The sequence below is a fragment of the Artibeus jamaicensis genome, unplaced genomic scaffold, assembly GCF_021234435.1.
Source record: "Artibeus jamaicensis isolate MK-2021 breed Jamaican fruit bat unplaced genomic scaffold, CSHL_Jam_final scaffold_1964, whole genome shotgun sequence".
NCBI lineage: Eukaryota > Metazoa > Chordata > Mammalia > Chiroptera > Phyllostomidae > Artibeus > Artibeus jamaicensis.
In genome coordinates this window covers 50,189,994-50,205,745 of record NW_026522030.1, presented here as the reverse complement: position 1 = coordinate 50,205,745, position 15,752 = coordinate 50,189,994, and positions in this window count along the sequence as shown.

Below are 15,752 nucleotides of genomic sequence, written 5' to 3'. Positions count from 1 at the left end.
TCTAAACCAGGCTCTAAGCTCTCAAGTGGGGCTCCATCCAAAAGATATTAAAGTGTGAAGTAAAGGACAGTTACTGGCAATCCTCTATAAATACTGTTTTTTTTTTCAGCTGTGGTTTGGAAATTATTAAGTGGAAGTGAGTTTCATGTTTAGGTCTTCTATTGCCGGGTAACTGTAGAGCTACATATGTTAAAATAAACAAAATAGAGTAAACTGACAGCCACTTGTAAAAAATGGTGACTATCTTAAGGATACATAAGTAAATAAAAACTGGATGAGACTGAGCAGAACTGCAGGTCAGGTCAAATTGTTTTTGGAAAATAGCTTTAAATTAGCCACAACTCAGAAAAAGAGTAAGTATAACCAAAAAATTGTGCAACTTTCCCCCATGTTTTACACTATATAGGCATGAATAAATTGCACAAGCCAATATGCTTGTGCCTAGATGCTTAAGTTCCTTAAAAAAGAGATTCTTACATATCATAACATTTACTCCTATAAAAATATTTTAACATTAGATGAATCATCTACAAAATTAGGTCATTTCATGAGCTACAGAAAAAGTTATAAGCCAAAATGAAAATTGTTTTTTTCTTTTTTTTTAATAAATAGAACTGGAGAGCATTATTATATTAAGTGAAATAAGCCAGGTGGTGAAAGATACCATATGATCTAACTTATAAGTAGAATCTAATCAACAAAACAAACAAGCAAGCAAAATATAACCAGAGACATTGAAATAAAAAACAAACTGACCAGAAAGGAGGGGGGAGAAGGAAAATACGGGATAATAAGGGAAGGGCCATCAAGAAACATGTATAAAGGACATATGGACAAAGCCAAAGGGTGTAGGTTCAAGGGTGGGAGGTGGGGGTGGGTGGGGTGGGGGACATGTTGGGGTGATAATGGAGACAACTGTACTTGAACAACAATTTTTAAAAAATCAGTGGGGAAAAAAAGAAATAAAATGAAAAAATACTTCACCCTGATGAATTAGGGAAAAAGCTTTGAGAATAGGATCAGTATGCTGTTTAAATTTTTTAGCTTTATAAAAATTCTATTTAACCTTTATGTTAGCAAGTAGATGCCATTTTAACCCTTATAAAAATACATATGACCATCCTTTTTGCAATTCAACAGATTAAAAATGATGTGTTGTTTTTAATTTGTATTTCTCTAATTACATGTGAGGTTAAGCTTTTAAAACATGTATAATTAACTACTTGTATTTTGATAAAAATTTAATAGTCTGTCCCTATAATGTTCCATGTTTCAAAATCCCATATTTATCATTTTTAGTTATACAAAATGAGAAGGAAATCTCAACAGAAGTACGGTAAAAGTTTAAGTTACATCATACTTATTATAATGGGTGAATAACATACTTCATCCTTTGGCCAAAATGTGTGCTAACATATACTGTACAAAACTAACTACAATCAAGTCAGTCTTCTCATTAGCATCCCTTGCTGTAATGATCCACTTAATACTTATAAAGTAATACACAATAAAATAAATTGGAGAGAATTAAAATGATCATTATCCAACAAAGGCCTTCCTGTATTATAAAATTCTATAGAAAGGGAAACCATTTATCAGAGTATTCTGCACATCTGCAATATGGAATGCACTCTGCCATTCCATGTTACATTAGTTGTTGTGAAAAGAGAAATGAATGTAAACTTTTATCATACATGTCATTTAATCAGTTATGTGAACAGAAAAGAATCCCATAGTTAATATCTTTATTCCAAGAGTGGAATTTATTTTTTAATTAAGTTTAGTAATATAATTCTGGTTAGCAATATTGTATAAGTTTCAGCTGTGCAATTTTATAATAAATCATCTGTATATTGATTGCATTTTGTGCTCACCACCCAAATCTATTCTCCTTCCATCACCATGTACTTGACCCCTTCTACCTGTTTCATCCCCCCACAACCATTCTTCTCCTATGATAACTATTACACTGCTTCTTGTGTCTATGAGCTTGTTTCTTTCTGTTTTATATTCCACATATGAGTGGAAATCATAGACACAATGGAATACTACTCAGCCATAAAATATGATGAAATATTGCCATTCCTGACAACCTGGATGGATTTTGACAGTATCATGCTAGGTGAAATAAGTCAGGTGGGTGAGGACAAGAACCACATGATTTCACTCATATGTGGGATATAAAACAGAAAACCAAGACCGGAATTTAAAGTTGAAGATTATAAATAAATGTGTGTATAGCGACACTGGTATCCATGTGTTTAATCAACAGTAGACTTTGATCTGGAACACTGAATTGAGCAAGTGGAATGCAAAATTAGTATAAAGTATGAGAGTATCTGCCAGAGGTGATTGTGTTTATTGGCCGTTAATAAGAGAAACCAGAAAAGTGCCCAGAGTGTAGCACTGTGTGCTGCAGCAGCCTATAGAGACAACTTCTTCTTGAGACAAAAACTCACTAATTTAGAGGGAAAGGAAATAACTCCTATGAAATTGACCAATTCAATATGAGCATTAAAATTTGCATATTTCTCTCTTGTTAAGTATTAATGAATAATGATTCCATTTTACTTTGTTTTAATTGACACGCAATTCTCTGAGAATATCCAGAAAAAATCACTCATTAAGATCCATGGATTGTTGGCCCTCAACCTTAGAAAATGTTATATTTATAAAAGTAAATTTATATGTTCTAATTGTGCTGATTAATCAAGAATTAATTTATTGCCTTCAGATAATGAGGCTTAGATCTGTAGGAGAATGTGAGCAGGCTAAGAAATAAATTGCCATTTGCCCTTGAGGCAAATACATACTCCAGTAGATATTATATTTTATTTTGTCCAGAAGTTAATGTGTGAAAGTAGAAACAATCACTTATTGAAACCACCCATCAACTTGATATTAAAGTAAGTCTGATTTCTAACACATAGTCACTTGTTTTAATAATTAGGAAGTGCTATTAGGGAGTGGTTGGTTTGTACATACTTTAGGATCTATTTATTTGGATCCACAGAAAGTACATAGAACAAGTTAAGAATATGTTTTGAGTAAAATCACCATAAATATGCTTGAATTATGACAGAAGTGCACAGTTCAGGGAGGATCCCAGGGCAAAATTGTAAAGGAGAGTGAGGTGAAATTCCAATGCTTCTCATAGTGGAAGTGGGGGAAGTTTTGATCCCACTAGGCAAACACTGATGTGCATTCTAGGTTTGTTCTTCTTCTTCTTCTTCTTTTTTTTTTTTACACTCACCATTGCCACCACTGTACCATAGCCAGTTATGGGACACTTTATGTCCTAAAGGCTTAGATTTTATTGCCTGTCTAGAGGTTTCAGCAAAACTCCATCGTATAAAGGAATAAAGGAATCAGTCAGATTACCCAGTGATTTGCCCTTGGTTCTAACAGTTAGTTATGGCTTTGTCTGTTACTCTAAATGGTTTTATGCCACAAGTTCAAAATTCAAAAACAGCAGTGATGTATAAATTAATTTGCTATCCCAAGATCATTTTGTCAGCCTCTAATATCCCTCTCCCCATGCCCTTTGAGTGGGATTGCTGCATTGCTCAGTATCTGAGACAGCATTGGTTTGCTGATTCAGTCAGGATAAAACTCTCCCCCTTGGCCCTGTGATTACTTTAGGGGTACACTGTCTGAGTAGTTCCAGTCAGAGAGAACCTCAGGAATGCTGCTTTTCTGTCAAGTGTGGGGAGGCCCTTGACCATGGGGGTTGGTAGCTGCTGGGAGCCCCTTGGGGGTCACAAGGGAAGTTAGGCAGTGCATAAGCTGAACCACAGAAATGAACTTGAAAAAATGTTTGGAGAGAGCAGAAGGCCTGATCCAACTTTGTTGGAAAAATGATCTCCCTCTGGAATTTGAAGTTATGTGATGAGAAAAATTATTTTCAGTATTTAAGTCTGTGTGACTTGCTTTTTTATTACTTACAACTAAAAAACATATTTTAAATGTAAATGATAAAATTGGCCCTTAAGCCTGGCCTGGAGAAAAATGAGGCAGCTGACCCAAACGTGAAGTGAGAAAATGTACAATTGTATTTTATTAGAATTGAAAAAGACTCAGTATAAGAATATAAAAAAATTCAATATTTACATCTTTTTAATGTGCAATATGAGCAATAATAACAAGACTACAAAAATGAACAAAATTATATATTAATTATAAAGTTATAATGCAAATCAAAAACAAGAATGTTTATAGAAACCTTTTTACTCCCTCTTTCAACCACTAATTCCAAAGGTTTTGGCTTGAAGTAGCAAAAGACTTAAATGAAAATGTATTGTGTGTACACACTTTTCTTATGCTCCCTAACTCCACCAGTATACAGGGTGGGGCAAAACTTGGTATTAAAATATATATGATTTCTAATACATAGTTGTTCATGTGGAAAATAATACAATAATTAATAAATGATGATACGAGAATAAACTCTGTGTTCCACATATAACTGTAAACCAGCTTTTGCTCCACCCTGTATTCAGGGTATACACTTTTGTGCAGTAATGTGTAATACAACAAATAGAGGAGAAAATTAAATAATTATAGACTCAAAGAGAACAAATGTAAAAAAAGAAGTAGAAGATTTTATATCTATTCACTAAGTGTTGGAAAGGCAAAACATTTGGCGCTACTCTTCCTAGGTGCCAGAAAATAGAAAAAAATCAATTTCAAAATATATCATTCTCCGAAGAATCATAACTAACAGGGAGTACCCACTCACTCTGTGCCAGAGATTTTTACAGATGCCTTGTCTACTTAATATAATTTAATATTTTCAACAGTCCTACAAGGTAAGAACTAGTTTTGTATTCATTTCACAAAGGAGGAAACAAAGTCATCAGCATATAAGGGGTGGCCACAAGATCTGGACCCAGGTGTCTAGCTGCAAAGCATCCACCCTGGACCATTGGACTTACTGCTTCTGTGAGATACAAGGCAACTTGCTGCTGAGAAGAACACAGATTTACTGACAGATGGGATACTGCTGCCATCTGTCCCCATAAATGGTAGATAGTGGGACAGTGTTAATCTTCAATGGCATCCCTAAAGCATGTCAAAAGGCAGTTCTCCTAAGACTGTTTCCATATTATTAAATAAGGCCAATGATGAAACCTAGTTAAAATAAAATCTAGAATTTATCATTTGCTTTACTGAAAGATTTCAAGAGAGACTGATGACTGCATATTTTTCAGAAAATCCTCCAGGAATAACATTTCCCACTTTTGAGTTATTGATCATTTAAGGTTATTCTCTTTTTCAAGAAATGGAAGCAAGGTAATTCTGTGGCACGAACTAAGAAGATGCCAAGATTAATACTCATTTATGTGGTGGCAAGACATTGTCAGTGAAATGTCAATATTTTTTTTAAATTCAAGTGTTTATTTAGGACATGAACCAGAAGTTTCAACTTTCAGCTTCCTCATGGAGGTGGACTAAAGTAGGATTAAGGCCCAACAAGTATTTCTTTTCTTCTTTTTTCAGCAACTTGACCAGTCTTTTCAGTATGTCAATGTGATTTAAAATTTAAAAATCTTTTCAATTACAGTTGACATACAATATTATTTTCAGGTGTACAAGAGTAGAAATTTATATAATTTATGATGTGATCATCCCAACAAGTCTAGTACCCACCTGACACCATACACAGTTATTGCAATACTCTTGACAATATTCCCTATGCTGTGCTTTACCAAAAAGTATTTAACTAGTGATTTGTGTTAAACTCTGAACATTCAAGTTGAGCTTGTACAAGCTCAAGAACTCTGAGATAAAAAGTACATTGTTGCCCATGCTGAGAAGAATACCCTAAGAAGTCTGTAGCAGCCCAATGCTATAAGTGGAGAAAAAGACAGCACTAAAACATAAAAAATACAATAAATTTTGTTGAGGTCAGAATAAAAGTAAGACTAACACAAATATTCTGGACTAATGCAAATTTTATGAGACAGGGGACCTTCCAAATTTACCTACAAAGATACTTTCAACCTTGACTTAGAGTTTGTAAAATATTATGCTTTTCTCTAGAATTGAATAGCAGCTGCATCAAAATGCGAGCATACCAACATTCCTAAAGGAAAGATTCTAAAATCTGTGGTTCACTATAACATTAAAAATAAAATCCAAACAAATATCAGAACATTTTCAAACTGCAAAATAGTGATGCTGGGACACCGCTTCGGAAGCAAAATCTGGTACTGAGTGCCCTCTGGCCATAATTCAGTGATTCCACAAATTAGCAATAAAGGACCTATTGTATGACAAGGCTTTATGTAGAAGTTTTATTTGAGGTTACTTTTGAGAAATGCTTAGTATTTTTGCTGCTGAAATGGAACAAGGAAGGGTATCAGGGAAGAGAGAATAAACACATCCCACTGTGTTGTAATTAGCTACTTCCTTGTTTGAAAGTTCCACTAAAATATTAGAACAAGAATTTCGAATACAGTGCTCCTTACTGCAGCTCCAATGGGGAACGCAATTCTTGGTACTTAATAAATGAATATTGTCTCAATGAACAAAGGGCCATGTAAGGAGGAAATTGTGCAGCTCAGTCAGAGAATAATGAGTTACTCAGTTACTCAAGGCCAATATACACACACAGGAGTAGTGAGATCAGGCTTGAGAGGTTAGCCTGACCTTCTGTATGGTCTTAAATGCCAGCCAAAGTTGTTAATAATGGATTCATTATGGGTATAGCTACTTCTAGATAGATTGTACGTGACTAAAGGTAGACACTAATAGAGTAACTTCAGTTAATAGTTTTAAACAATGCTGTAAGACATCAAATTTACAGCATTGTTGAAGTTACCTTTTTCTTTTCAATCATCTGCTGTGACTGTAAATATAAAGTTAGTAATAACACCAAAACACCTGGGCAAAAGATAATCATGTCAAGAAAAAATAAAATAAAGGAGGACATCAAAGTTAGACAGTATGAAGAGACTGCTACAATTCTGTCAACCCGGAACTGCTGGAAAATTAGTGATCTAAGTTTATTTATAAGCATAATTGAACTACTCACATATCTTATGCCAACTTGAGTTTACAACTGCAATTTTTGTTGACCTCAGGAGAGAAATTCATGAATGTTAGAATTCCTTCAGGAAAAGATAATTTAGATGTTTTTCTTGGGAAAGATAACTCAAGATTCAAGGTTTGTTAGCATTAATCACTGAAGTTCTTAATAAACAAGTGTGAAAACAAGATAATTAGAAGACTTCATCCTTTTAATTTATCATTACATCATCTATTCTGTGACATTAAAATGAATTTAAGATAGCTATTCTGTTTTATTGGTCAACTTTGGAATGCAAAGGCCCTGGAAAAGTCGAAATAACAGATGCACCCTGACAGCCCATTTTACTTGATAATGTAAGCCGTATTCGGTTTGACCAACCATAATTTATTTTGAGACTCAGGAGTTTACGGGAATCTTGAGAAGAGCATTACAACTATTTCTCATATAAATCTTGTCTTAAAAAGATAATAGTTTCTTTAAAACTTATTATTTCAGTAGGAGTATTTTGTTTATATAACTATACAGTTCTCTGCCTTTGATATTATGACAAATATAAGATAAAGTCTCATTTTTGATAGGATATTTAACCAGTACCCACATTAATCATTCAGATATAATTATTATGGTGTTACATACATTTTTGCTACTTTAATGACATTACCCTTTCTTTGGACTTATCTATCCTTTTCTATATTATATTTGTACTCAATTAATGTTATTATGTTAATCTTTTTACTTTCAATATAATTCTTTCCTTTTCCTCTTTTTTTTATTATTATTTAAGTACATTTGTCTCCATTTTCCACCCACCACTCCCCCCAGTGCCATCCATCCCCACCTCCCACCCTCAATTCTACCTTTTTTGGCTTTGTCCATGTGCTCTTTACACATGTTCCTGGAAAACCCTTCCCTCTTTCCCCCCATTATCCCCCATATTCCCTCTGGTTACTATCCAGTTGTTCTTAATTTCAGTGTCTCTGGTTATATTTTGCTTGCTTGTTTGCTTTGTTGATTAGGTTCCACTTATAGGTGAGATCATATGGTATTTGTTTTTCACCACCGGGCTTATTTCACTTAGCATAATGCTCTCCAGTTCCATCCATGCTGTCACAGAGTGTAGGAGCTCCTTCTTCCTTTCTGCTGTATAGTATCCCATTGTGTAAATGTGCCATAGTTTGTGGGGGCAACTTTCCCGCAAGTCCCCCCACCCGCCATGGATGAAAGTAAACACTACCAAGACATGATCTGCTTAAGGAGGAGAGGTGGCCATTTTCTCTGAGGAAAAAGGCCTTGAGCCCCTTCCTCCAGGGCCTTTTATTGGGTTGTAATACACAGGAATACAGGGCAGCAAGGATCAAACAGTAGGTAACATTTCAAAGAAATCTGAGGGCTTAGTCTGAGTCAAAGTCTGTCAGGAAGGGGGTTTTGCAGAAACTTTAGGGTTTCCTGCTCAGACCCTTAACATATGAATGAAAGCACTCTTAACAAAGCAGGTTTCACGGGATTTTTAGGAATTCTTTGTGATGCCAGATTTTTCCCCGGATCTGCTCTAGCAAGGCAAAGAGCTGCACCCCTCCCCATCAGGTTCTCAGGCATAAGTGGATTAGAGCCAGGAAGTGCTTCTCTCAGAGAACATGGGGACTCAGGCTATGTCACATAGCCAGGGGGCAAGGGTCCATCGCTCACTCTTTGTTGCAGCCCCCCGAGTCCTTCCATGATGTCCTCCCAAGTGACCGAGTCTGGCTTAGGTTGCCCTTTACTGTGAGGAGACTTGCCTGTCATCGACTTCTGACCATGCTTTGGGGGCAGGGAGGAAACTGAGGCAGAATTTGCTACCAGAGACAAGCTTTGTCTCCTGTGGCTTGGCATTCTGGAGGTCGCTCAATCATCCTTAGCCATGGGGGGTAGTTACAATTCCTGAAACCAGGCAGAGTGATCCACAACAATAGTTTTTTGATGAATTCATTTATTGATGGTCACTTATGCTGCTTCCAATATTTGGCTATTGTAAATTGTGCTGTTATGAACACTGGGGTGCATAGGTTTATTTGAATTGGTGTTTCAGGATTCTTAGGATATAATCCCACCAGGGGAATTGCCAGGTCAAAAAGCAGTTCCAGTTTTAGTTTTCTGAGAAAATTCCATACTGTTTTCCACAGTGGCAGCCCCAGTCTGCATTCCCACCAACAATATACCAGGGTTTTCTCTTCTCCACATCCTCTCCAACACTTGTTGTTTGTTGATTTGTTTGTGATGGCAATTCTGCTACTCTAAAGTGGTATCTCATTGTGGTTTTAATTTGCATCTCTTTGATGGCTATTGATGTTGAGTATCCTTTTATATGTCTCCAGGCCCTCTATATGTCTCCTTGAAGAAGTGTCTGTTCAGTTCCTTTGCCCACTTTTTAATTGGATTGTTTGTCTTTCTGGAGTAGAACTATGTGAGTTCTTTATATATTTTGAAGGTCAAACCCTTGTTCGATGTATCATTTGCAAATATATTTTTCCGTACAGTTGGTTACCTTTTCATTTTGCTGATGTTTTCTTTAGCTGTGCAGAAGCTTTTTATTTTGGTCAAGTCCCATTTGTTTATTCTTTCCTTTGTGTCCTATGCTCTAAGGGATATATTGGTGAAAATATTGCTGTATGGAATATCTGAGATTCTCCTGCCATGTTCTCCTGTAGGGCTTTTATGGTATCATGACTTACCTTGAAGTCTTTTATTCATCTTGAATTTATTTTTGTATATGGTGTAAATTGGTGGTCAAGTTTCATTTTTTTGCATGTAACTGTCCAGATGTCCCAGTGCCATTTGTTGAAGAGGCTGTTTTTATTTCACTTGCCCCTTTTGTTGAATATTAATTGATCATAGAGGCTTGGGTTTATTTCTGGGCTCTCTATTCTGTTTCATTGATCTATTTGTCTGTTCCTATACCAGTACCAGACTGTTTTGATTACTATGGCCTTGTAATATAGTTTGATATCAGGTACTGTGGTCCCTCTTTGTTCTTCTTTCTAAAAATATCTGAGGTTATTCAGGGTTGTTTATGGTTCCATAAACATTTTTGAAATGTTTGTTCTATATCTGTGAAATACGTCACTGGTATTTTAATAGGGATTTCATTGAATCTATAAATTGCTTTGAGTAGTATGGACATTTTGATGATGTTAATTCTTCTAATCCATGAACATGGTATATGCTTCCATTTGTTTAAAATTCTTTTAATTAATAAATTAAGCTCTATTAAACCATGGGGCCAAATGTGTCAGATTTATTTTCATAGTTGATTTCTGTTTGGTCATTATTTGACAATGTGATCTCTTTACTAGTACTTTGTTTAGAGGCTCTTACTACCAAACATATGCCAGGATCTGGAAGAAATCATTATTAAAACTCTCACCTGGCTTGTGCAACATATAGCTGAAATGTGTTTGTTAACATCAGTATGGCTTCCTTGTCATTAGCTTCATAGTTCATAAACTGGGCATTTGTCCTTCATCATCTCATTTTCTATTTAACATTTCTATGCCAAAACAAATTACATGTAAATCAAAAAGATATCTTAAAAGGCAATCATTGTTAAAGTGAGCAAATATATTTGAATATCAAGTCTTTGGAGGTGTAACTCAATGAACTTGAAATAAGAAAGGAAAAGATAGAAAAATTTAATGACCAAGATAATGTACTTCAATATAATTAATAAGTGAACTTATGTTTTATCTTAGTCTTAATAATCTATGAGGTAACTCTTAAAGATATATTTAGAAATTTCTAACTATACTATGTTTGATCTTTAGATATTTCCACACTCACACACAATATATAAAGTAAAGTACATACCAGGAGAGGGTATGTATTTAATCAAGATCCAAGGCTAACACACACATACTTATAGCACAATCTCTTTTAATCATTTAGGGCTACTCTAACAAAAATACCATCAAATAGGTGGCTTATAAACAATAAACATTTACTGTCCTCAGTTCTGTTGACTTGAAGTCCAAGATAATGGGACCAACAAATCCAGGATCTGGTGAGGTGAGTGTCCCACTTCCTCTTTGACATTTGTCTTTTCACTGTGACCTCACAAGTTGAAAGAGCAAGGGAACTTTCTTGGCCTTTTTTATAAGGGCACTAATTCCATTCATGATGATTAGTTCTAGCCTCCCAAAGGCCCTACCTCTTAGTACCATCATCTTGGATGGAGGGGACACATGCATTCAGAACATAGCAATGTCCTTTATGTTTACCATCAAGACTTGGTACTATAATTGTTTTTTTTTTCAGTGGGGGGGGAGTCACAAATTGTGTTTTAGATATCAACCAATCATTGTAACAAGAAAAACCTACACAGTTACCCAATTTCCAGTTATTGTACTTTAAAGGTCTATTGACTACTCAAGTGAAGCACACACATTCCTGCCAAAACCAGAAAGGAATTTTTCTGAGGGTTTACCCTAAGAATGACACCTTGTAATATTTTTGAACAATGTCATCAATAACTTCCTTTCACATAATACAGCTATAAGTCTTATAGTTCTATTTCTCAAAAGACTGCTGAATGTAGGCCAATAGCATTTTGACAGGCAAATTCAGAAAAAGCAATTACCTTCACTTCACAGAAGAGCTCATATACATTGGTAAGAAAACAGAGTATATTTAGATTTTTTTTCCTCTGGGGAGTTTTGAACATCCAGGGCCTTAATTAAATCTTTCTCTATAATTATGATTTTCCTTAAAATTCCCTGAAATTAAAAGTGCATTTTTAGTTTAAGTACATTATGTATAGAACTACTAAATAAAGTCTAAGAGAAAACATTAAAGTGAATTTTAAATAAGAACTTTATTTTAAATCAGTAGATTAAGAAGGTTATAAAATAGTGTATCTGACATAACTACTTGAGAATTATTATTTAAAGTACAATAAAATAACATAAAATCTATATTGTTGAGTCCAAAAATATTCCCACTATTTTCTTTGTCACTATAAGAATGTTTCCAGAGAAGGAGCAGTCTAAGATTTGTTATGACCTTAATAGGTACCTGGAAACTATATACTATTTCTTTTAATTTTTTAATAAGTCAAGTATCATCCTTATTTTAAAAGATGGCACCTACAAATTCTAGTAATTCATCTAAATAGCATGAGTGCTCAAGGTCTAGGACTCCTAATCTGAGCTCTTTCCATCATGCCAAGCAGCCCAGGAGTAACTGCGCCAATACTGTTCTCAGATCACTCTGTTGTCTACTAGTTACCTGCTTCCCATGTTTTACAAGGTGTGATCTAAATTCCCCTTGACTGAACATATGACCCTGTTTGAGAAGAAGGTGTTTCTTCATAACAGAGCAACTTCACTGATACATTCATTTGCTCATTCAAGAGAATATTAAGCACTGTCCTGTTTCAGGAACTGTAAACAGAAAAACCCCCATGGATCTTATGGTCTGAGTAGAGATTGTTACTCTTTTTATTTTTAATTTGAGGTGTAATTGATATATAGCCTAATTTGGATTCAGTTGTACTGCATAATGATTCAGTATTTGTATATATTGTAAAATGATAACAACAGACAGTCTAGTTAACATCTATCACTATACATAATTACAAAATTTTATTTTCTTTTGGTGAGAACTTTTAACATTTACTCTCTTAGCAGCTGTCAAATACTCAGTACAGCGTTGTTAATTATAGTCCCCATGTTTTATGGAATTGTTACTGTTGATCATATTTTGATCATTTATTGATCATTCACTACTTGCAAGGTCTCATGCTAAGCACTTTGTCTGCTATTGCTTTTAATCCTTAAAACTCTGTAAGTTGTGTAATATCATTATTATATTTACTTTTCATATGAAAAAATGGTGTAGGGAGTTTGAGGAACTTTTCTAAAGTTATACAGTTAGTACTTGTTTTAATCAGCTTTTGCTGCAGCAAAAGCAACCTAAAAATCTCAGAGATTTTCACATTATTTTTTGCTTATGAATCTGTGGATTAAGTTTGGATGAGCTGGTTTGACTAGACTTGTCTGGTAAGCAGTGCTTGTCTGGGTTCAGCGGGGCTTGTCTCCAGACTGCTGGTTGGATTCAAGTCTTCCCTGAGTACCTTTCTCTTCTGAAATGAAGTATACAGTTTGAATCCTACTCCTCTCATGCAGAAAGGAAGGAGCCCAAGGGGAAAGGACAATTGCATGAGGGGAAGTGACAAATTGTTACTTGCAATTTACATTCCACCATCATAGCAAGTCCAAAGTCAACTAATCAGGGAAATATTCTCTGCCTGTATTAGAGCATTCCAAAGATGGAGAGGGGAGAATTGACCACATTAGGCAACAGCACTTGGATTCAAACCCAGGACTATCTAAATTTAAACCCTGTTGTTAACTACTGTGCTATTCTAACTAAATGGGAACCTAATTTATCTTCCTTTGGGTTGATGACTAGTAGTTTCTGAATAAAGCTTCCAGATAAGGATAAATTTGCTGAACTTTTTTTTCAGTAATTGATATAAATTTAAGAAAATAACATGTAATTACAGTTAAGACATACAGAAGATTATCATCTGTAACTATGGTAATAAAATCCTTGTTAATCATTTGGCAGGTACCTGGTGATTTTCTGTAGTGTGTGAACCTTCTCTATGTTTTGCAACTTTCCAGACATACGCAATTATGTCCCCAAAGATACGAACTGTTCGGGAGTATATTCTGACACATTAAATCAAAGTCATGGTTCCATATAAGGGTAGGAGGCTAACAATCTCAAGGCATAATTTTAAGTGTAAAAAGCAGGGGCAGAGCAATCTACATAACTTTTATATCAGGAGGAGAGATGAATCAGAAGTTATGTTTGTTTTGTTTAGGAAATATATGCAAGGAACTAATAAAAATTTATAGAGTAGATAATATTTATAGAAAATATTTATAGAGTAGACAGGGTTGAGAGGGAATGTTTTTTACTCTATATCTGTTTGTGTTGTTTGGATTTTTGGACCATATAAGTAAAAGAAAGGAAACTTCCCATATCTAGGTCCTAATTCCAGTTCTAAAACAATATGATGTATAGATTATAGGTTTTTATGGGGACTTTATACATGAAAATTATTTTTCAAAAATATATCCTAGCTCTATTATCATGAAGGAAAGGTCTGTTTTATATGCATAACTATGCATTTTCCAGTTTTCACCACATACTCTTGGTTAGGGTATGTAAACTTTTCTAAACCACAAAAACATTTCACTTTCTCTGATCTTTGGCAATTCTTGTAAAAACTATGTAAGTATCTCATCTTTATTAGCACTTGGATTTATGCATATTTTTGTAATGTCTGTCCTCATCCAACACTGGGCAAAGAAAGAAGGTGAGTTCTTGAATTCCAGGTGAGTGACGAGATTGAGAACGTCAGGTGAGCAGGGCCCTTGTCCCAGAAATCCTTCCAACAGCGGTGGCTCAGCCCGGCCTGAGCAACTGTGGCCAGACAGTATTTCTGAGGTTTAAGATTGTAGCTTTCACACTAAGCAGCATATTCCAGCCTAAGAGTAGAACAAATAAATAACAAAAGATGGGGACAGAATTTACCCAAGGTGAAATATAATTCTTAAATAAATAAATGAAGAGTTAAATTCAATAATTATCATAGATCTATATAATTGAATTAGTCCCAAACATTAAGAAGTGCTTCTAATTCCACTAATATGGATGAATAAAGTGAAATACCTTGGATAGGAATAAGTTAAAGGAAAAATAAGACAAACAAATGTTGATTTTAACTATTTTGGGGGACCACTTTGCATGTGCCTGCTATGTTCCCCCATCTCTTACAGCAGAGACACTGACTGCCTTTATTCCAGACCACCCTTTCAAGGATGTTTGTTTGATGACTAGCCTCGGAACATAGAGACAATGTCTCTCTCTGGAGCAAAGGGGGAAGCACAACGTCCATGTTGCTTAGATGGGAAGGAGCCTTCTAATTAGAGGAATGATGAGTTATAGCTCTACTTGGGCCTGGGGTTCCTCCTTCAACTAACTCTACTCCATGCATGAAGTCTGCCTGCATCTAACCCCAGTTTCTTTTCCACAAAATGACCCTTGACTCCTTGGTGCTCCCACACTTCAGATAACCATCTATATGCATCAAGACAGCTCTGCTTATAGCTGGGCCTGCTTCGTGCAGAGAACATTCCTGCGTTTTCACTTTATTCCTGTGACAAAATCATTGAAACATGTGCTTCGTTCTCTTTCGGAATTTACTTTTCAGAGGAGCTTGCTCCTTCTGTGTCGGGTACTGGGGTATACTTGTTCACAGGGGCCTCTGCTAACCCGTGCACTGGGAAGGGCAGCTCTTCAGTCTGGCATGGAAGGTCTCAATCCTACCTCTGCTCCTGGATGCTCTCTCGATTTGGATCTCCCAGGGTCCTCTCTTTCTTCAGTTGGAACTAAATAATTGTTCTGCCTCTTTCCTGGGGCATGAAACTTAGGAACCCAGGGCTCCTGGTGTTCATCAGTGCTTCTGCTGGCCTTCACTGATTATATAACGTTGTGGAGATGGCCGAGTCCAGTGGGAAGAGTCTGAAGGGGGACTCTGTGACACTGAAGCAAGGCCATCTAAAGTAAGAGGGCTCTTCACAGGTACAGTTAGTGGCTGGTTGTGCTGCTGTACCTATACTGGCAGCTTTAATTTCCCAGAAAATGTTCTGTAAGAGGTGGCTTTGCTGCATGCATA